The sequence below is a fragment of the Vulpes vulpes genome, chromosome 4 (assembly GCF_048418805.1).
Source record: "Vulpes vulpes isolate BD-2025 chromosome 4, VulVul3, whole genome shotgun sequence".
In the NCBI taxonomy this organism is placed as follows: domain Eukaryota; kingdom Metazoa; phylum Chordata; class Mammalia; order Carnivora; family Canidae; genus Vulpes; species Vulpes vulpes.
In genome coordinates this window covers 87,783,903-87,807,599 of record NC_132783.1, presented here as the reverse complement: position 1 = coordinate 87,807,599, position 23,697 = coordinate 87,783,903, and positions in this window count along the sequence as shown.

Below are 23,697 nucleotides of genomic sequence, written 5' to 3'. Positions count from 1 at the left end.
TGAATTACACATGTGCTTTATGTTGTCTTTGCTTTACCCTCTGGTGTGAGCTCCCGAGGCCAGCAGCAAGCTGTGGACCACACTTTGAACATCACTGGTTTCCAGGTGAGCAGACCTTGAATACATCAGGTAAGACTGCCCTCTCCGACCAGGGGAAAGGCTGGTTTCTCTGTGTTTGACGCAAGCCTTACTATATATATTTTTTTCATATTTCAAGTTTTTTACTTAAATTCTAGTTAGTTAACATAGTGTAATAGTGGTTTCGGGGGTAGAATTTAGTGATGCATCACTTGCTTCTAACACCCAGTGTGCATTACGCCTCACTATTTCTTTAGAGCGCTGGTGTCCCATGCCAACATCATCCCTCTCAGAGGTTCTCTGCGGTCTTTACCTGTGGTTCAGAAGTGGCAAACTCCCAGGGGACCCATCTGTGAGAGGAGGCTGGCCTGGGATCCCTCACTACCCGCCCGGAGTCCCTGGGACCCACAAAGCCTCCCCAGCCAAGATCTTTCCAGAATGATGTGATTGCCTTGGAGAAGGCAGCCGGAGGAGGTATTCTAATGAGAGCTGTGGGGTTAGCTCCTGGGGAGCACCTCCCACCATTTAATAGGAAAGAATGGGGGAGCCTGGCTGGCTCAGCTGGTGAAGTGTGCAACTCTTGATGTCAGGGTCATGAGTTCAAGCCCTATGATTGGTGTAGAGCCTATGAGAGAAGAAAGAGGGAAGGAAGGAAGGAAGGAAGGAAGGAAGGAAGGAAGGAAGGAAGGAAGGAAGGAAAGAAAGAAAGAAAGAAAGAAAGAAAGAAAGAAAGAAAGAAAGAAAGAAAGAAAGAAAGAGGAAGACAGGCAGGCAGGAAGGCAGGAAGTGCCCTGTGATGTCAACCTGCAAAAGCCCTGCAGAACGAGAGGCCACCCACCACCCACCAAGGACTCGGTCACTCTGAACACCACCCTTCCCACCCTGGGCCGAGGCTGTCCATTGCAGCTGCCTCCTCCCCACTGAGAGCTGTTTGAGGGGCGCATGTGTGCCCCCCACCCCGCCTGGCCCAGGGCGCAGCGGAAGCCTCACTCCCATGTGCCAAGCACTCACACGCCTTAACTCATTTGATACGGAGCCCAAGGAGCGCTTGCTGGATCCATTCATGGATTTACCTCCGTGCCTCTGTGCTTGCAGGTTTTGCCGTGGCTCAAGCGCTTGGTCCCCACACCTTGCTGGCAAGGGCCAACACACAAGAACGGGCTTCAGGAGAGGAGGCCCCTGATCTATGCACAAAAGTAAAGGGGAGCAGATCGTCAAGCAGGAGTCTAACCCTGTGTCAGCACAGGCTTTGCTGGCCCAGCCGTCAGTCGAGGTGTCTGGAAGGGGAGTTCCAGGTCCTCTAAGCAGGACTCCAAGGAAAGGTGAGGTGCAGCGACCCCCCTGGAATGTAGAGGATGGATCCTCAGAGCAGGCTCTCGTGAGAGCTTTCCAGCCTTACCTGCTTATTGACAGATGGCAAATCTAATGCCAAGATGGGGGAAGCAGCCCAAGGTGACGAGTAGGACCCAAGGTGACCCTGAGGCTGGCAGGGCTGAGGCCAGGCCTTGTCCCCAGCACCCTGACCATCCTCACACATTGGCTCCCCCTCAATGCCTAGAACAGTGCCACCCAGGGAAGAAGCTGGCCTCGTTCTTCTGAACATGCAGGGTGCATGTTGGACCCAAAGGGGACAGTAGCCCGTCACCGAGGCCCTTTGGTAGCACGGACCAAGGAGTAAGGCTGGAGCGCCCTTGATCGTTCTTCTAAATGCCACCCTGAGAAATCAGGTCAGTGTGTGGCAAGGAGCCAAAGGACATGTGAGGGCCTGGCCAGCCACCCACCCCCCCACCCCCTTCCCGGCTGTCTGACCTCTCAGCCAGAGGCCCAAGCACCCATGCCTCCACCCGGACCCTCAGGTCCCCCCACCATCGGGGAAAGCCTGCTTTGGTCACGTCCCCCCCTGGCTGGGCGAGCCCTGCCCTCCACCCAGCCCCTCAGCTCTGGCTTCGTGTTTCAAGTGAAGGAGATGGGACTCAGGAGGGGTGGGCAACCAGTGGCAGGGCCAGAGAGGGAGGAGAGAGGCAGTGAATGAGATTCTTTGTTTAAGGAAGGCTTGAGCCGGGCGTCTGCAAGCCCGGGAGAAGCATGTCATTTTGCTGGAAATGCGATTTTCCCTAGCAAGTACAGAATTCTACATGACATGTTGAAAAGTGTATCTCTTTGAGAAGCTGCTCTGTATCTCAGAGGCATCGCCAGGACAGAACCATGTAATGTGGCAGTTGCCATGGCAACACCTCGTTTCCCATAGACAGGAAAATCAGAGTGGCTAAGTCGATTGAGAGGCCCCAAATAATGTCTCGAGAGCAGGCTGAGATGTGGCGCGGGCTTCCACAGCGCCTGGGGTGCTATCTGAGGGTCCCGGGGCTACCTTAGGTACGCGTCGTGGTGCATCCCCAGGGTCATGGGACACAGCGCCTCCTCCTCTTCTGTCAGAGGCTTGGAGATGATGGAACAGGATTTGTCCAAGGCCACCTGGCAAGGCAGGGACAAGGCCAGGGTGACCAGGCTCCTGCTCCCCGGCATGAGCCACGCGCACGGCTGAGGTGACATTGGCCTGCATCCTCCCTCCCACCAGTATCCCCTTCTAGCACTGGTTCTGCTTCTCTCCCCAGTTGTCCTACAGGTGGACTTTGCCTTCTACGATTAGCAAGTTAGAGGAACGCGTGTCCCCAGCATCTCTCCCTGCATGTACAGACCTCATGTGCAGACACACGTGCTCCCAGTGTGAGCTCACTGAGCCCAGGGACAGGGCCACACAGAGCAGGTGCTCCACCCATGGGTGCAGTATTAATGGTTATGCACACACAAACACACCCCAGAAAACCCATAAGGCTAGGGGCTGCAGCTCCGTCTCCCTAGGGCCAGGTGCAATGTTTTGCAAGGGGTGGATATGGATGCAACGTCTTGAACTCAAAACACACACACACACACACACACACACACGCTGCAGCCGAGCCAAGGCCCTGCCCCACCAATGGGGCAAGCCTGGTGCCCACACTTTGCCAGGCATCAGCATAAAGCAGGGTAGCCCTTCTCACTCCCTCAGCATGCCGCTTTGAGAAGGTTCCAGAAGTCTAAAGGCAGGATGCTCAGAGGGGAGCAGCCCAATTCCGAGCCCAGGGAGGGAGCATCCTTGCCCCTAGGGATGCCCGAGTCAACACAGCATGGCTCTGGGGTCTTCTCTACTCCCTGTTGTTCAAGGTCACTTGGCATTCAGAGCACCCTGGTGTATCTGTGGCTGGGAACCCCCCTCGTGCCCCTCCCAGGAGGTGGCTGGCAGCTAAACGCAGGGGCAGGGACAGGAAACACATCCACCCCACTCTTTCATCTGCAAACACAAGTGAGCATGGAGGACTGGGGGAGTGACGGTGATTGGGGGGGGGGCAGGCACAGGCCCCCCTCAACTTCCCAGAGGAAAAATTTTATAAAACTGTCAGAGATGTAATAGAGCTGTCAGAAGTACAGGAAATCAGCTACACAGATTACAAAAACATATGTCAGGGACCTATTGGTTTCATGACAGTGTGAAAATCACAATTTTTCTGTCAAGATAGAAAATAGAAACAGAGAAAAACCAGGAGCACTTTAGCACATACACCAGCTGACAGTGGTATGTCCAACCCTCTGCGGTGGGGAGGGATCCCCCAGGAGCAGGAAGGAGCCATCCGGGCCCCCCAGCCCTCGGCCCCGGGAGAAGCATGCACACTGCCTCCCTGCCCTCTGCCCTCCATTCGGCCCACCTTTCAGATTTTCGAGAAACATCGACAGTGACCAGTTCGCACATTGCCCTGGCTGCCCAGCGGTGGAGGAGCCAGCCATAAACCAGGCCTCCTTACTTGTCCTCTGCAAGGTCCTGAGAAAGCCAGTGTGGGTCCCGAGGGAGGGCAGGGGGAGGGTGAGGCCGGGCAAGGGACCAGGGTTGGGAGAGAAACCACAGGGCGGGAAGAGCCACCTGCAGGTCCCTCAACCTCCTCGCTGCTGTGCATGGGGCTCAAGAGCCCTCTTTTCCCCCAGGAGCTTCGTGCCCCGACCTGGCCAGGCCCCCGTGGTTGTAGAGCCCTGAGAAGGTGCCAGATTTTGATTGCCCATCAGATGCCTATTGACACCTCTCTGGGCCCTGATCTCCTGGAACATTCATAGAGATGAGACCACTTACCTTTCAGATGCACCAGGAGGGTTTTCTGACATAAGGGATGGTGCTCGGGTTCCCGGGAAGTGTCTGCTCCGGGTCGACCCCTCCGACAGCAATCAGTGTGGTCCCGTCTCCACCCACCACATCGCACTGGAAAAATCATTTTCCATCTAGGACTTTGCTTGAGCATTGTCCCCCTCTTCTGTAAAATGAAAATGACAGTCCCCACCCCACCCCGCTCCCCGCACACTTTCCCCTGAAGCCACAACACATCACCCCCCTCCCCACCCCCAGTTCCTGAAGCACTTCCTGATTGTGCACCTTCTGGAAAGCAGACCGAAGATGGGACGCCGCAGGTGAGAGACTTATTCGGGAAACCACAGGCAAGAGGGAACAGGAGCCAGGAAAGGCCATTGGGTCACAGTGCAGGTCTGGCCACGGGGAGAGGAGAAAGGGAAGGACACCACACAGGCTGAGAAGGTTCAGCAGCACCAGAGCCGGTGGTCAGAGCGCATCCCCTGACTCCCAGGGCATCCCTGCCACACCCAGTCACACACACACATGCGCACGGACACAGAGCCCTGGGGGTCAGTGCCTAGAGCCCAGGGTGGGGTCCGCCCTCCAGTGGAGGGTGTGCAAGGTGCCTCCTTGCCGCTGTCACCGCGTCCCATCCCACACACTGTCCCTCTGCCCGCAACACTCCCCATCACTGGGATTAGCCTGACCCATCCAATGAGTCTTTCGGTAAAGGACACTTCCTCCAGGTAACCTTCTCTATCTCTGGTCCCTCCCCCAGTGCTGAGTTCTACTCATAGCTGTGCCCCCCTCTGCACCCCCCCGCCCAGGTCCCCTTCCCCACCGGGCCAGGGACTGTGCCAGAGCTCACGAACAGTGCTAACATGTGCAGACAGATAAACGACCCAGGGGCTGTGCAAGAGCATTTGAATCTGGAGTGCTGACTCCAGGAGCCCTCGCTTGGAAGGTGGTGAAGCCCCCTGCCTGGGGGGCATAGGCCGATTATTAGGGGACGGGGAAGGCACAGGCACCAGCCCGTTGGAATGGCAGTGGGCATAAGGAGGTGTCTGCTGTGTCTCTGCCTGAGCCCAGATCCGGGATGCTGGGGCCCATGCACTCGTGTGCCAGGACATGGGTAGGCACTCAGGACCCTTCTCGATGCTAGCCCAGGAAAGGCAGCATCAGCAAGCAGGTGTCCCTACCCATGAGCTGGGGGGCATGTAGCACCACCAAGCACCACCCTAAAGGGGATGTCCGGCTCATCTTCGTGACAGTCCCCACTGCTGTGCCAAGGGCATGAGTGTCCCCTTAACCTCTTGGTGGCCAGAGCAGGCCCAGGGGCATGAGAGCCCCCAGGTTGGTCTCTCCTGGCTGCAAGCAGCTTTGCCGGGTGACCCCAGGATGCTATACAAAGTTTATCCTTCTCTGCGCATTGCAAAAGGGTCCGCAGGCACCAATTCTAGTCCAACCCCATTATATGGATGAAGAAGTCAAGGCCCAGGGAGACATCGGGAATGAGAAGCCTTGGGTGTTCATTCCAGGGCCACCGCCGGGTCCTCCCTCCCAGGACACCTCAGCGCTGCCCCCACCAGCGTCAACCCCTTGTCAGCATCAGATCCACGTGGGCTTTTGTCCAATCCTTCCAACAAGGACCCAAGACCCCCAGGTCCCTCCCCACGGCCCCTGCAAGGAGTGAGCTCATCTCTGGGGCGGCTGTCTCCACCTTCTCTGATTCCCCTCTTGCTGGGGGAAGGCATCGTGCTGGAGTAGGATGTTCAGCTAATAAATATGTATGCAGGATTTTTATTACTTAATAGTTGTAAGGTTAATCGTCGTGGTGAACGCCTATATTTAAAGTGTCAATGGAGCTGCAAAATGCCAAACTGAATAGCTTTAACACACATTAGTTCTACTTGTGAATCTACAAATAGGAACCTTGTCAGAAAAGTATTCAAACCAAGATCAGTATTGATTTTGGTCCTCGGGAAAGGCACTGGACTGTGACAGTTTAAAATGATAAATGTCTAGAGAATTATTTGCCCGTATTGATAAAAAGCAGCAGATATAAAGCTGACAGTCTCAGAGGCGTCGCCACTGAGTGAGGGCAGCACATCTAACATTGTTAGGGGCTCTGAGCTAATCTGCCCTTTGATATGGAGAAGATCTTCATCTGATCGGGCCCTGCCCTGAGACTCAGGCTTGTAATTGCCAAGGAGGGGCCTCTCCAGCACATTCGGTCGCTCCTCGCTCCGGGGTTCCCGTCCCTATCTCCCCCACCGTGGTTTTGGAAGGTAGCATTCTGGGGCCTCTCATCCTACCGCTCCCCCCTTCTGCTCAGTAACCTTCTGCAGCTCAGAAAGCAGCACTGAACGCCCGCAGGCCGGCCTCACCGCTCCTGTTCCAAATGGCACTTGATGGGATGAGCACTGGGTGTTATGCTATTTGTTAGCAAACTGAACTCCAATAAAAAATAAAATAAAATAATTTTTTTTTAAATGGCACCACCGCCCTCCCAAGCTCATTGCTCAAACTCACCCCACAGGACCTCCGTGCCAACAGGACTGGCGGGTTGCAGCTCTTATTGGATTTCCCTCCAAAGCTTTGCTCCCCGATTCCTGTCACCCAGAGCACGCCCCCCTCATCCATTTCGCTGTCTAAGCCGACCCCACATCCCCTTCGTCCTCTATTCTAAAGCCACTTGAGCGCAAAGGGGACCAACCACGATTTCCCCCCACCCATGTGACAAGATGCTAGCCAGGCTCTTCGGAACCCTCTTCCCCACCGGACCCGGATCTGGGGGGGCTTCCCTGTTCCTCTCCACATGGTCCGACCCTAGTAAGAAAACTGCTCAGTCCGTTTAACCAGAACCCCCCCTCCCCCATATCTGATGACCCCTGTCCACCTGTGCGTCTCACCACCCTGGTCTGCCTGCAGCAAGAATCCTGGGGGGTGGTTATGCCAGGACACCCCGACCCCCAAGGACTCCTCTTAGCAATCTTCTGTCCATGGATGCCCACCCTGCTCCTTGGCTGTAAATCCCCTCTTCCCGTTTTATCCGGCACTGAGCCCGATTTCTCTCCCCTAACCAAACCCACTGTAGTAAGACTGCCCTGAACCCAGTCGGCCTTACCCTCTTCCGCGCGTGTCATGAAGGAATGGGTCTCTCACACTGGCCCCTCCCTCTCAGCCTCCTTACTCCGCAGTATTTTCCCTCTGAGCCCGTGTCACATACGATTGCATGTTGGTTAACCCGTCTCCCCCAGCGCAACACAAAGACAGGCGCTTGGGTTATTTTGTTCATCATGGGAACAGGCACAGGGAAAGTGGGAGTGGATGAATGAATGAGTCCTTCAAGAAGCCTCCCAACACCACCACCCTCTGCGATGACATGTTCCTCTCTTCTCTTCAAACTGACAGGACCTTGCCACCCCTCACCACCCACTCCTCCGCTCAGAAAGCTTCCATGGCTCCCTAGGCCCGAAGGATCAGGTTTGGAGCCGTCAGCCTGAACTGCAAAGCCTGGCCCTGTCTGGGGCTGCTCCCAAGCCCCATCTCTTCCCCTATTGTCTGAATCTCACTTCCTACAGCAGCCGGGACCTGGCTGCCCTCTCTCTGCAGAGCTCCTCAAGTCTGAGGCTTCTGGTGGGTATCCCGCTTCGTGATGTTCTGATGTCAGGGATGGTTCCCAGTGGCCAAGGACCCGTCCTGTCCCGCCATCCAGGGCCCGAGCCGGCACAGCCGAACCCGGCCCCATCTGAGCACCACTGGTTACCTTAGTCATGAGCCCACGCACAGGCACTCACGTTCACACGTGTTGCCTCCTGCCTGGATGCTTATTAAAATACCCAACTCACGGAGTCTTTTTCCTCCTGAATTTTCTTTCCTTTTCCTGCCCTTGTGGTCTCTTGCTTCACAAGAGAACTGCTGCACAGCAGAAAGCAGGTGGTGCTTATAGGATGTCCTGGCTTTTGCTTCCAAAAGTCCGTCAGCTGAATGTGGAGGGTTTGCACAGAAAGAAAGAGGGAGAAAGCAAGTTCTCAGCAAGAAGCCAGACATTCTGGAAAAAATCATGAATGGGGAATGATTTCTCCCCAAACCCAAAGAGTTTTCCCCAAATCGGAGGGGGAAGAATGATGAAGGGTGTCCCTCAAGGACAGGGCATCTGCTCACTCCTCCCCAGTGATGCTGCCAGGGAACGAGTGAGAGACTAGAGCAATGGCCCCATGAGGTCTCATGGGGGTCAGGACCCGGGGCAGCCCTCCAGAGGGGCCCGTGCCCTAGACAGGATTGGAAGGTGGCAAAAAGCAGGCTGCATGCTGAGGGAGCCATGCAGGCCGGGCGAGCAGCAGCCCTGGGGATCGGCGCCCTCCCCTCTAATGTCCAGGCACGCTGGACCATGCCCCAACCCGGGGGGCAGGAGGACAACCCAGGGCAGTTGAGCTGAAGCATTTGGGGGGTGCAGAGGCAGCCATAAGCCTTGGAAAACAGGGACGGACCATATGCCTAAGGCGGCTAAGATTCATAACCATGGGAACCGTACCGCGGCCTCCCCCACCAGACAAGGTGCTCCCTGAGGACAGGTGTCACACCTTACTCTCCGTCATATCTCAGCTGCCCGGGGCCTCTGCCCACCCGGAGAGCCGGCTCCCTCCGGGAGACATTCCACGCCCTCTTCCCACCAGGAAGAGCCTGGGAGTACTGGTCACCAGCAGACGCCCAGGAAGAGCAGTGGGATGAGGACCCAGCCCAGTGTCGGTCACGGTAGCAGCTGGGAGCAGCGGGCAGGCCCAGCACCCTCATGCTCACTCGTGGGCCGCTAAGACCTGAGCACCCGCGAGAAGGAGCCATCCTGGCCTCCCTTCCAGGGGGCTAGCAAGCCCCGGTCTCCCTCCACACGCTCACATCCACGACCTAGCTCTTCTAGCTCCTGCCTCCAGAAAGATCTTGACATTACCCAGAGCGGGGGTCCCTACATTGAGAGGCCTTGAGAGATGCCAGGGTCAGACCACCCCCTGCCCACCCACGGTGCTGTGGCCCAGAGAGGGCAAGCCGCTCACTCAGTGTCACACAGTGGCTTTGCAGATCTAAGACGGCCACGCCTCCTGCCTCTGGGAAGTTACTCTTTCCAGCACCCCTGGGACCTCACGGGAGTGAGGGCCTCCCTGTGACTCAGACCCCCACAGCCACAACCAGCTAACACAACGGCCGCCCAGGGCCCGCAGCTGTCGGCGGGCAGTGAGACTTGCACGGGAGACCTGGGTCCCAGCACCACCCCTGGCACTCGTCTTTCCTGGGCTCGAGCACCCAGCTCACAAGGCTGCTTTTCTCAAGCAGGAGGGGAGGGCCATGAACTAAATAAGCTAGTGGAGGTGGAGGGGTGGTGGGGATGCCCGGGCACTACCCCACTCTCACCCCAGCAGCTCTGCTTTCATCTGGAGCCTCTGCTTGGACCATCTGGAAAGAGACCCCAGTACTAAACAAGTCTGCGACACTTCCGCGTCCCACCCGCGCCCCCACGCTGGACCCATTGAGGCAGAGTCTCTGAGAGGCCACTCTGTGGCTCGGTGGGAGGAGGCTCCCGTGGGCAAAGCATCCCCAACCGTACTACACTGGGGAGCTCCCCCCACTTCTGAGCCACCCGCTGACCCAAGGCAACGCTTCAGTAGGAACCTGGACAGCCAGCGCTCAATCGCACGAGTCACCTGAGCGCCAAGGGGGCTGCTGAGCCCATCCAAGGAAGAGAGGTGCCACCACTCCTTTCCTCGGTGGCCACATCCAGAGCCTCGGGGCCAAGCCCCAGAGGGCGCCCGACCCTTGGGGCAGCAGGAAGCTGTTCTTCACACAGAAGCTTCTGGAGAACCCAGATGAGCCTCAATGACAGCAGAGCCACCTGGCTGGCGCGAGAAGGTGGATGTGCCTCCCGTGCCCTCGTCCCCTCCTAGCGGCTGTCGAACCTCAGCATGGAAACCACTGGCCGGTCCAACCCTCCACTTCACAGACAGAAGACGCCAGTGGTGGAGAAAGGAAGAGGGTGTCAAGACCTGGAGTCGTTGGGCAGCCAGGACACAGTAGGGAGGGGAGAGCCCTGGGTGTCCTTTATCTAGAATTGGAAACCACCACCGGTCACCTGAGTCCCCAGCGTCAGGGCAAGGGCCCTGCTCTGCGAGAAACGAGTGCTCGGCCTGGAGGGGGCCACCCTCTCAGCACCTGGGCGCCCCCGCACCCCCACCCTCCTTCCAGGTCACAGCGGGGGTCCCCTGCCCCTGTCGTGGCCACTGCGCTCCCTACGATAATGACCCTGTGATAGATGTTGGCGCTGCCCCCCAAGGCCCGCGCGTGCAGGCCTTATGGTCATTTTCCAACAGCCCAGACCTTTTAACTCTCTTGTGGGAGCAGGTTAAGATGATTATGCAGATGGATGGACCCCGGTGCGACATCGCGGCAGCGCCCAGACGCAGGGACTGTGGCGGCGCTGTCACCGCCTGGGGGGGCGGAGGGGCTCCCACGGCCACAGAGTGACAGGGCCCCCGCCAGCCCCCTGCGCTCCCAGGGCACCACGCACACGCACTCACACCCTCGCTCATACCCACACCCACCCGTACACTCACACACACTCACGCACTACACTCAGTCATGCACACCCACCTGTACACTCACACATTCACATATACACGCTCATACTCACTCACACACTCACACCCACCTGTACACTCGCACACATCCACGCACAGTCATGCACATCCACCCATACACTCACACATTCACATATACACACTCACACTCACATACTCACACTTACCTGTACACTCGCACGCATATTCACACACATGCATACACTCACATGCATAGTCACCCACACACTCACACATCCATACACTCACACCTTCACATGCACACACTCTCACATGTTCACACACCCAGTGACATATATTCATGCACAGTCACCCACACACACCCACTCTCACACACATACCCATTCACACACTCAGTCACAGACACCCATCCATTCACACACATTCACATGCATAGTCACACACATTCACACACACCCATACACTCACACATTCACATGTACACACACACTCACATGTACTCTCACATTCACACTCACCTATACACTCACACCACACACCCTCACACCCTCACTCATATATACCCACTCACACACCCACTCTCACACTCACCCATACACACCCACTTGCACTCACACATGTTCAATCATTCACACACTCACACATTCACACACTGACTCGCTCACACACCTGCTCACACTCTCAGTCACTCACACACACCCTTCCTCAGCCTCTCTAGTTAGTTGTCTGACTACAGTTGGGCTCTGTTCCTATGGAAACGGGAAAAGTCAGGCGTGCCTGTTGGGCTGCCAGGAAGGCCCAGGTCTGCGGGGAGGGGAGGCAGCCGACTTGGGGGGGTAGCGGGGAGAAGGGAGTCAGATGCAGAGGGGACCTCCAAAGGCCAGCCCAGAGAGTGGCCCAAAGGGACAAGGGTGAGTGGGTGCACAGAGCTGTGGGTGCTACCGCCCCGGGGTCCCCCTGCAGAGGGCTCCCCATCTGGTGAGTGCTCCCTGGCAGACAAGCCAGGAGGAAGAAACAGAGGAGTGCATACTCATTTCCAGAAACTAGAAAGAAACTCCCCAGGATGGGCTCCCCTTGGCCCCGGTCTAAGAGTGAGAGAAAAGCCTCCCAACACTTTCCGTGGCCGCAGCCCTCCTGCCAGGGGCACAACGCCCAGCTCCTGGGGCTGAGTCCCCCAGGGCCTCCCTGCAGCAGCAGCACACGGCTGTGCACCCCAGGGCGCAGTGAGGCCCCTCTCCCGGGAACGCCGGGGTGCCAAGGTAGCAAATGGTCTCAGAACGAAGGGAAAGCACAGAGGTTCCTGGGACCGTGCAGAGCGTGACCTTCCAGCAACCCTCCAGAAACAGAGGCTGCAGAGAGCTTAGGGCTGTGGGCTGACCAGCAGGGCAAATACCCTGTGCACTGAGGGGTGGAGCCACCTGCTCGACACAGGAAGGGTGAATTACCTGGATGAAGTAGCTGGCACGCAATAGGTATCCCAAACAGCAGTGGTTGCTGCCAGCAAGCATTTACAAGGCCGGCCCCCCATGGTTCACCCTGGCCTTGGCGTCTATAATCCTGACACCTCCACGGAGAGAGTGGAGGCTGTGCTATGCTGCCTGCCATGTCCCTGCTGGCTCAGGACTTGGCTGAGCCTGGGCCTGAGGGGAAGAACAGCCACGGGGAGCTGGGGGACACGGACAGGGGGATGAGGACAGAGTTGGCCCTATAGTTCCCACCTGGATTTCATTTCCTGTGACTGAGTCGAGGGGCTTAAGCCACACCCTCTGTGTCTTCTAAAGCCAGGAACTGGAAGCAGATAAGAGAAATGGATTCTTTGTAGGTACAGGAAGCAGAAATCTGACACCGACTCACATCACCACCTCCTGGGATTAGAAACTCTTACTGGCCAAGCATCCACTAGGATCAAGCCTTGTCCTAAGTAACCACCATTAATTCTCTTCACTTTTAACTATAAAACTGCAAAGGATGTATAATTGCCTTCATTTTACAGGTGGGAATATTGAGGCTCAGACAAGCAGTGTGACTTCCCCGGGGTCATCCAAGGAGGAAGGGGTCGAGCCCGGGGGAACATCAAGCCTGCAGAGGCAGCCAGGTGGACCAAAAGAATTAGCATCGAGGGGCCCCCCCGCCTTTGGCGCCAAACACATCTGGGCTTGGATCCCAGTTCAGCCGCTTCCTTAACTGTGTGACCTTAACCATGTGATTTAACTGCTCTGAGCCTCTAGTTCTTTGTGCACGAGTTGGCGTGAATTATGCCCATCACCACGAGTCACCGTCAAGACTAATGAGGGTGTGTAGGCAGTGCCCCCAGACCGCGGCAGCGCCAGCGAACAGAGAGGTAGGATCACCCTCTGGGAGGTAAGGGCCAGCCTGTCTGGTGTACCGCCAGACCCACAAGGTCTCGAAAACCCTGACACCGAATAAATGGCTGTGGAATGAATGTGGGTTTTTTCCCTATTGAAAGGAAGCAGATGCTCATAGAACATGAGAAATGGAAACGCATTTTTGAAATGTCACGCCTAAGTCCCACCTCCAAAAAATAATCGCTGTTCTGCTTTTTCTTTTAGGTAAATCATTTGAGTCCCGTGCATTCCTCACCTCCCAGCCAAGATTTGTGCCACTCATATTTCAGCCTAAGTCTTCCCAGACAAACTGAGCCAGAGGCTGTCCCAAAGTGTGGGCCTCCCTCCCCTGCAAGCCCGCCGGAGTTCCAGGGGAAAGGGAGACCCTGCCCTGTGTCTGCCGCCCTAGAGCAGTCAAGACGGAAGACTTCTCCTCTCGGGAGTAGTGGCCACCCAAGCGACTACGGCTTTGGAGTTGCCACCGTGCGAAGAAAGTGACCAACCAGACCCTTTGGAGCAGAAGCCTTAGTTAGGGCGGTATGTGGCAGGGGGTGTGGGGGGTGTTTAACCAAATCACCTGGAGAAGTGGTCCTGGCCCCTCGGCGGACCTACAAGTTCCTTCATGTCCTGGTCCCTGCCTGGTACTCGTGCTTTCCTGCCCTCTCCACTGCGCCCCAGTCACTCCAAACATCCCCACAGGTCCCCGATTCATCAACTCCCCTTTTGTTGATTATCCCTCACCATAAAGTGTTCTCCTCCTAGCTGAGTGGCAAACTCGCATTCAGCCTTCAAGGTCCCATTCAGATGCCACCCCTTCTGAGCCAGGAAGCTTTCCCCAAGCCTCAAAGTTAGTGAGGTTTGCATACCCTGTTCCCATACCCCATGGGCTTGCCCCCACGACTGTCCCACCACCCTATTATCACAGCCTGCTTACTTGGTGCTGGGGACAGTGGCACAGTGGGGAGCTGTCTGGTCCCAATTCCTTTTTTTTTTATTTGTTTGTTTAAAGATTTTATTTTGTTTATTAATGAGAGACACACACACACAGAGAGAGAGAGAGAGAGAGGCAGAGACATAGTCAGAAAGAGAAGCAGGCTCTATGCAGGAAGTCTGATGTGGGGCTCGATCCCGGGACTCTGGCATCATGCCCTGAGCCAAATCTGGCCCCAATTCCTGATCATCTACCCTAAAGATCTGTCTATACTCCCCAGTATCTCGAACGGGGTCTGGAAGAGGCGGGCTCACAGAATGTCCAGGGCAGGGAGGGAGAGAGGATGTAAAGGAGAGAAAGACACGGTGAGTAAATAATAGGGTGCTGATTGGGCCTTTCCCGTGGGAAGGAGCACCAATGATGCCATACCAAGAAAGCTGGTGGCAAGCAGGGTCAGCCAGCTCCCCCCCTGGGCCACCACCTGTAACCACCTCTTCCCAGGCATCCTCCATCTAGGACCACCTGGGAGGGGCGGGCCACGGAGGCCTTGGGCCAGGTGAGGAGCAACGTCCACCATCAGCCAAGAGATACAATGCTCTCTTCCTCCAAACGAAGCAGAAGGAAGGTGTCCAGGAGAATCGCTCCTACAGACATGGGTGCCCGCAAGAAGTGGACACTGGCTCTACAAGCCCGCAGGTGCTGGCTGGGTGCAGAAGCACGAGGCATGGGGGTGGCCCTTTGAGGGCTGGAAGTATGTCCCCTGGAATTTGAGGTGTGAGTGGGTAGGAAGTGGTGATGCCCGCAGAAGCCTGTACTTGGAAAGGAAGACAGGACCAGGGCTTAGGGAGCCAGGAATTAGATGGGGGAGCGAAGACCCCATGCTGGCTTTCGTAGGTCCTGAAGAGCACAGCAGGGGACCTCGGGGACCCACACACATGTGCACAGAAGTTAAGGATGAGGTGGGAGTCCCCTGCGGCTTCGGGAGGCCACCAGCCAGGTGAGGTCACACCTGCCAGCTGAGGAGCTGCAAGTACAGACCCCCCCACTGGCAGGAGAGGGAAGCTCAGCTGGCATTCCCTGGGGCATCCTGAGTGGAAGGCGCCAGGGTGACCCTGGACACTGCCCCTGAGGATTCCGACTCCCCTTCCACCCGGGGACCACAGCTGCCCAGCAGCGAGGAGGAGCCCTACGGAGCCAAAGCAAAATCCGTCCATTTCACTGGGAGAGGATGAGCCCAGGGAGAAGGTGTCCACACCTCCTGCTCTGGGAGACACAGGGCCGGAGGGAGACGCGCTGCAGGGGAGCAGCCTGTCCTCCTTCCCCGCGTACCAGACCACAGCCAGTTCCAGCAACAGCAAGCACCCAGAAGTCGTTAGGCAGCCCCTGACTTCCTGAGAAGCAAAGGGGAGATTCAACAGAGCACCGGCTGGGATCCCTCACAGAAGCAGGTACAAGGAGGAAAGGCAGAGAGGTGAGCGGCGTGCTGCAGACGAGGCAAGGGAGAGACGGGGAGGCCGTCGAGGCACTGGAGGTCAAGACCAGGTGGCAGGTGGCCAGGTGCCCCTCAGCGGCTGGACAAGCACTTCTCTGACCCCCAGCAAGTGGGCTCTCGTGTCCCAGGAAAGGGTGTGGCTGGTGTTCTCATGCCTGCCGCCCATCAGAATCACAGGGCCAGTCTTCTAGAAGCATCCTCTCCAGAGCTCACTCTAGACAGACAGACCATGGCTGGGGGAGTGGGCTGGAAACGGCTTGAAATGCCCCCCACCGCCCGTGACTCTCCTGCCCCACCACGGATGAGAACCAGGGGACAAGGCGGTCCTCCAAGGGTGCTCTTGGCATCACCCAGGAACTGGGAGAAATGCAGATTCTCAGACCCTGCCCCCGAGGCAGTGGATCAGACACCCTGGAGACGAGGCCCAGCGGTCGGTGCTGATGCGCGTCCAGGTGATTCTGACTTGGGTCAGAGTGCGAGGCCCACTGGACTAGACTATACCTGGAAGGGGAGCAGGGAGGAAGGGGAAAGGTGATGGATGGGCTGAGAGACAGGGCCCCAGGTGAGGCAGGAGCTGTAAGGCCCTCTCCAGGCAGCACCCCAAGACCCCGACTCCCCATCAAGGCCGTGTCCATCCCTTGCCAGCTCTTAGGCTCCCGGTACACAGCCGAGCAGGCTCTGAGCCGTAGATGTTTTGCACTGCAGAGGGGTTTGCTCCATCACACAAAATGCTGAGCTCCCCGTGAGCACCATCTGTTTACTCACTCTCGGTTTCCCAGGCATGCGTGGAGCGAGGAGAGCTGCTTGTGCTCCCATCACCCATCTCAATTAAATCAGCTGGATCCTCAAAGGGCAGCGCTGCACAAATGGAAACCAATAATAATAATTTACTAATTGTCTCTAAGCTGGAGGCACCCTAATGCCCCGTGGACAAAAGAGAGCGATTAAAAGTCTCCCAAATTCCAGGAGCCAAGGCCATGCCCCAGCCCCAGCTAGGAGGGCTGCAGGAGGAGCATGCAAGTAGCAGGGGTGCTGTGCTGAGGACCCAAGGTGCAGAGTAGAAGGAAGGATACAGTGAGGTAGACAATGATGGGGGCTCAGAAAACCAAAGCAGGGAATGGGCTCACCTGCCGCCCCGCCCCCTGTCTCCCACCCATACCCCCCACCCCCTGCTTGCTGCTGCAGGCAGTCACACAGAAGCTCAGCCTGCAGTGGTTGAACTCTTGGCTTCATCTCTTACCTAGCAACTCTCTTTTGTAACACCTCCTCCAGGAAGCCTCCCCAGGTTGCTATGTGAGGAGATGAGCTAAGCACACAAGCCTGGAGCCACACATCAGGAATGACCCATTCCCAAGCCTTAACTGTGCCTCACAGGTGAGGAGCCCAGAGTTCAAAGGGGTGCGGTTGACTGGAGGCCAGCATTCAAACCCAGGTCTTCGGGCACAGGGTTCCTCCCAGGGGTTCCGAGAGAGGAGTGCATGGGGGGAAGTCGCCATTCCTTCTAAGCACTTGCTCCTTGAGTGTCATCCTATCAACTATTTCTAAGGTGACAAGTGACAGGAGTGTTGTTTTGACTGCGGCAAAGTCAGAATGGAGAGCAGCGTACAAACAAGCCCGTGTGGCAGGGAGGGCAGGCCAGTGCTGTTCCCAGGCTCCCTCCCCGCCGCCGGCCCCACCTGGACCACCCCCAGGCTCCCTCCGCCGTCTGAGGCTCTGCTCCTCTCTAGGAGCTCCTAATCTCCCATTACCAGCTCCCAGACCCACTTATGGGAGACTTGACAGCTCCCCGTCTAGACTGCAGACTCCTAAAGTCTTAATTGCTCTTTCATCAGCGGAGAAGGGCTGCTTCTTCGTCAAGCAGCCAACCACTCAGTGAGTCCTTGTCGAGCTCCTACAGGGTACCAGCCACGCAGGGGATTCAGAGATGTCTGAGGATTTGATGGATCATCCGGGGTCAGGGGAGGACAGTTCAGGCGCTGCCTGGGCTGGGCCTCCTGCCAGAGACTGGGCTTCCAGCGCCAAGTTGGCCCAGACCATCTGGGTGCTCCCCCGGCCCCCCGGAGAGGGGAAGCAGGGAGGGAAACGGGCTGCGAGAGGCCTCCTCACGTGGCTTTTCAAGCACCTGGTCACAAGCACCTGGCCTTGGAGTGCTCAGAACTAGGTGCTTTGGCATCGCTCCCCTCAACGGGGAGGCTCCCCTCCTCTGTGGAGTGCTTCCTCGGTGCTGGGCGCCATGCTCCACCTGTCCGGGGTCCTTGACCAGGTGCAACAGACCCTCTAGTGCCGCCTGTAGCCAGGCCGACATCCCCTCAGTCTAGTTCCCGCCCTGTCCTAGCCGTGGGCCAACTAAAGGGCAGGTGTTAATGGGTGCCCAAGGCCCCTGGGCACGGCTCCCACTGGGCACGGCTCCCTGCGACTAGGTTCTGGGTAACCCTGCCTCCTCGGTGGCCTTCCTCCCGCAGCGGTCTCCCGCCAGGGCCCTGACACACGGCGTGGCTGCCACCACCCGGCTCCATGAGCTGCAGCTGCAGCTGGGGGTGCTCCACGCCTCCTGGAGACAACTAAGGCAGGAGTCCAAGGGCACCCCTGATGCCTGTCCCCAAAGGGCAGTTCTGAGGGGCTCAGTGAAACCACCAGCTCCCCTTGGCATTCGGGGCAAAAGAGAAGAGCCCTCCTTTGTCATCATTCTGGAAAGAATGGCTCTTGGGAGGCAAGGCCCTGGGTTGTCATGAACAGGACTGTCAAACTGAGAGCCACTTATTCATCTCACAATTGCCTAAGTGCCTCTGGTTTAAAAAAAAAAAAGAAAGAAAGAAGAAAAGGAAAGAAAGAAAGAAAGAAAGAAAGAAAGAAAGAAAGAAAGAAAGAAAGAAAGAGAGAGGAAAGAAGAAAGAAAGAAAGAAAGAAAGAAAGAAAGAAAGAAAGAAAGAAAGAAAGAAAGAAAGAAAGAAAGAAAGAAATCATCGATTGTGCACAACATGGCAGCCCTGGGCCTGGCTGCTGCCTTCAATCCCCACCAGCACCCTCCGCAGTGGGGAATCTGGGCTCAGAGGACTGAAGGGACTCATTCAAGTCACCCAGCAAGTTCGGGGCATGCTGGAACGTGGCCCCCGGGGACACCCTGCCCACCGCCTCTGCCACTGCTCCCCAGCCTCCCTGGGCAGGGGAAGGCCCTGGCCTCACTGCAGGTGCCCAGGGGCCTCGCTGTGGATTAACTACCCAAGGCCATGCCTCCCTCTCCACCAGCCGCCCCTGTGGCAGCTATTGCAGTCAGGATGAAAGAGAGCTGCAGCAAAGCCAGCAGAGCTGCAGCCATCAGCCATATCTCTCTCTCTCTCTCTCTCTCTCTTTCTCTCTCTCTCTCTCTCTGCCAGGATAGCGCCAGGTGCCTCTCATGGGAAGGAGGATGTTGATGCCAGGATACGGCAGCTAGAAGGGAAGAGGGGAGGGTTGAGGGGGCCCAAATAGGTCCACAGGGCACCCTGGAAGGCTGGGGGGGGGGGAGGGAAGAAAGGACACTGCTAGACACAGGCCAGGTGCTGCTCCCTAGACTGCAAGGGCCGGGGAGGGTGGGGGTCCAGTCCCTTCGGCATGGGGACCATGCTCCCCCCCGACACTGGCCATATTTCTGTAGGAGAGCCCCATGGTGGCCTCATAATGGAAAAGTTAGGGCTCTGCTGTGCTGATATGTCCATCAAACCTGCCCCCGAGGGGAGACATGGTGCCTTCCAGAGCCGAGAACAATGGACACCCAGCTGAGGGTGTGTGCGTGTGTGTGTACATGTGAGTGTGCTCCCAGACACCGCCGAAGGAAGAGACCAATTTAGAGCATCAGAGGCCAGCCCACTTTGCATGGCTTCTAGGAGGCATGTACGGTAAATAAGGATTCAAGAAAAGAAATGTTGCATCATTCAATTAATTTTAGCCTTGAATCGTAGTGGCGGGTGGGGGGGGGGATGGTGGGGGGAGTGTAATCAATACCAAGCATTCAGCTTGCTAACATGAAGCACATTTCATACAAAGCTGGACATTTTTCTCCTTGTCATACAGAATTATCTTAATTATTGTTTCAAGGAACAGCCTTATATAGCATCATCTAGTAGTCCGGGAGGCGGCTCAGAAACTCGTCACTGGAATAATTTATGATTTTTCTTTCTAACATCTTGGTCTTGTTTGATATGCTTGCCATTTCTCCCTGACAGGGAGGTCGATTAAATCACATTTATATTGTAAACGTATGCATTGCTTTTTACCCAAGGCGCTGGATGAAGAGATACAGGGGCCCCAAGGGAGGGAGAAGCCAATCCACTTTCATATTGCAAATTTCTGCTGTTCGGAAGAAATGAATGGTTGCCAGGGAGAACTGGGAATTACTTGAGGATGCAAAATGTTATTTTAGAATCCTTTTGAGAGGGCTTTTTTTCCCTCCCCCATCTCCTCCAGCATTTTCACTTCTCCAGCTGCTAATGGAGGCCAGGACCGGTCCCTACGCACAGGCGGAAGGAATGCACTCCACCGGCATTCTTCAGGGGATCGGCCGGGGCCAGATTTGGGCCCGGGTGCCCTTCAGCAGCCTGCCTCTTGGCCTCAGCGGAGGTTGGGGGCAAGCCGAGAAAAAAGACGCTATTCACGTCTTGCGAGGCATTTCATCCGCCCATCCGGGCTAGATGGGGCCACTCTGCAGGCTGCCAGTCGGATTTGGTGGGGGGCTTTGTAAATAGCAGAAAGTGTTGGAAATGAAGAGGGGAAAGGTCATTAACAGGGGCCAGGAAGAAGTGACGCCGCACCGTCATTAACCTAACCGAACTAATTAGGAAACATTCAGGTTTTATAAATTATGCAAGACGCTCAATTTATACTTTTTCAAATTCCTACCATAACATAGATAATGAGGGAACATTTACAGTAACAGCGTAACCTAATCAAGAAACCCTTTCATTAGCATGAAATCTTCCAACACGGTGTTTGCGAGCACAACAAACGGAATTATAGATGTCGGGGGAGGCCGGGGGTGGGGGGGGGGGCGGGGGGGAGGGCTGGATTGGGGGGAGGGCTGGACGGGAATGCTGATTGCACATTTGGCAAGGCCTGGGGCCCTAAGAAATCTCCCTCTCCCACCCTCAGCCTGAAATAGAGTTTTCCCAGGGCTCAGATCTGCAAAAGGGCTGGAGGGATCTGGAAGGTCCCCATGACTCCCCAGCTCGCTCTGGGGTGTGAGTCAGCCCGTGGGTAATTTATAACTCCCCTCCTCTGTCTGGATCCGCTAATCCTGGAAAGACTGATAACCAGGGTGCAGAGCAGCCCTTACTACAGGCTGAAAATCCTCCCTGGAGGTCATGAGTCAGCCTCCTTCTGAAGGTTCTAGCCTCTGTAAATATCCAGCAAATGCCTGAAGTTCCATCCCCAGTGGTGACTTTGCCTGGGTCTTCTGAGCTCACTGCTAGTGGACAGAAGGCAAGGGGTGCAGTCCACGTGCCATTTCGAATCCTGGGTCCCAAAGGGATCCCACCACATGATCCAAGATCAGAGGAGCCAGGTGAGCCTCTCTCTGGTAAGAACCCACTACCTCCCAGGGAGGTAGCTTCCCTGCTACATAGTTATAAGGCCCTTCAAAGGCTATCAGAGGAAATGGAGAAAAGCCCCATCTCCACGGACCTCTATAACTGCTGATCCTCCCCATACTGGGTTGAACAGGGACACCCATATCACTCAGCTCAGGCTGCTACCACAAAATACCACAGGCTGGGGGTTCAACAGAAATGGATTCCTCACAGTCAGGAGGCTGGGAAATCCAAGACTGAGGTGCCAGAAAGGTCTGAGGCCTCTTCTCTCGCCTCACAGGCCACCACCCCCTCACTGGGTGCTCTTCCCTGTGGGGGTGCACACAGAGACAGAGACAGCTCTCTGATTGCCTGCTTGTTGGACACGAAGCCCCACTCTCATGACCCCCTCTGACCATAATTACCTTCAAAAGCTCATCACTTTGGGGGTTAGAGTTCCAGTAGATGAATTTTAGGGAGACACAAGCATGACACTACCTAAATGATATGTCCACCCAGCACATGGGAATGTGACTTTATTTGGGATAAGGGTCTTTGTAGATGTAATTCCATTAAGGATCTTGAGATGATATCATTCTGGATTTTCAGGGTCGGCCCTAAATCCAGACCAAGTCACAGAGGAGCAAGGACGAGAAAGCAGAGGCAGAGACTGGAGTGATGTGTCTCCACATCAAACCAAGGGACATGAGGATCGCTGGCAGCCACCAGAAGCTGGAAAAGATAAGACAGGGTTTGCCCCTAGATCCTTTGGAGGGAACATGGCTCTGTCACCCTGACTTTGTACCTCTGGCTTTCAGACCTGGAAAAGAATAGAGTTGTGCTGTGTTGAGCCTTCTAGCTTGTGGTTATTGGTTATGACGACTCTAAAAATGAATACACTCTCTAACTATTCATCTCAGTTCTCCAGGAAAACAGACCCAATAAGATGGATCTAGACACAAAGAGATTCATTATAAGGAATTGGCTCATGCCATTGTGGAGTCCGAGAAGTCTCACGATGTGCCATCTACAAGCTGGAGACCCAGGAAAGTGAGTGGTTTGGTGCCAGTCTGACTCCAAAGTCCCGAGAACCAGAAGAACTGACAGCCTGAAGTCGTCATCCAAGGGCAGGAGAAGATGGATGCTCTGTTCTGTCAGGCAGGCAGAAAGAGAGAGAATTCTCTTCCTCTCCTCCTCTGTCTTTTTGCTCTATTGAAGCCCTCAAAGGATTGGATGAGGCCCACTCACACTGGAAAGGGTAATCTGCTTTACTCAGTTCTACTGATTCAAATACTAATCTCTTCCAGAAACACCCTCATAGACACACCCAGAAATAATGGTTAACTAAATATCTGGACACCCTGTGACTCAGTCAAGTTGACACATAAAATTAACCATTACACATTGAGTCTCGATGTCCATCATCTGCAATAGTAACAGGGCCCTGCATGAAGTAAGTGCTCAATAAATGTGAGCAATCGGTATTAGGTGGGGCTGAGATCTGCCTCTGAGTTCTACCCACTGGTCCTAACTCTAAGCGTCCAATGCCAGGGGGAACAGCCTGCTCCCCCTCCCACCTTCAGAAATGTGAAGACGGGGATATTTTATCCTGAGACAGCTAGATAACCCTAATCCCTCCTACTGCGTGAATGTAGTTGAATGTCACCCCATGATTTTGGCATCTGACTCTTGGGTAAACCAAGGCACAAGCCGTGAGATGAAAACCCAGGTGAATGGAATGGAAGTCCCCATTGTGCTCATGTGCACATTGTGCTCATCATTCGTGCATGCATTCATCCATTTATTCAATGAACCGAAGACTCTAAGGATCTCCTCAGCATTGGGGCCCATGCCTGGAGCTGAGAATATAGTGATAGAAAGACAGAGTCACTACCCTATGGAGTTTCCAGCCCGGCTTGGACTCCACTTCCATACACCAGGCCACAGCCCCATTGCATGGGCAAGGGCCCATTGGGGACAAGTCCTGCCTTAGCCCTGAGTTCCTTGAGAACCAAGGGCCTCATAGGAGTGCAAGCCCGGGGCTCCCTGCTTCTGTCTTTCATCAAAGTCTGGCTCCCCCACCACCACAGCCCTCCCGGTGCAGTGGGGATATTACAAATGCCGTCATGGAGATTACCTTTGCTACAACCGTTCAGAGCGTGAGCTTCAATTACCCACTCTCTGGTTCTCTGGTGCAGGCAAGGCCACGTCAGCGCTGGGGAATGTTCTCTCCCACATCATTACCCAGCTTTTCCATATTCCCTCCAGTAATTTGCAAGCTGCAGACTGTAAATTCTGCAGGGAAGAGGCAGGGACAATGGTGTCCTGCTTTTACGTTCATAGCCACGTGGGAGGGATGCTTCTTGGGCTTCTCCCTCTCTAGTTTCACCACTCTCGAAAAGGAGAGAAAAGGAGCAGAATGCTTCCAAATTACTCCCAAATGTTCCTCTGAAAACCTGAAGCTGACCCTGGCTGCCAGTGACCTATTCACAGGGTGACAATTTCATAGACCTTGGTTAGTGACCATAAATCTCTGGTTTGGGAGGGGGCTGATGACGGCCTCAGTCTTGG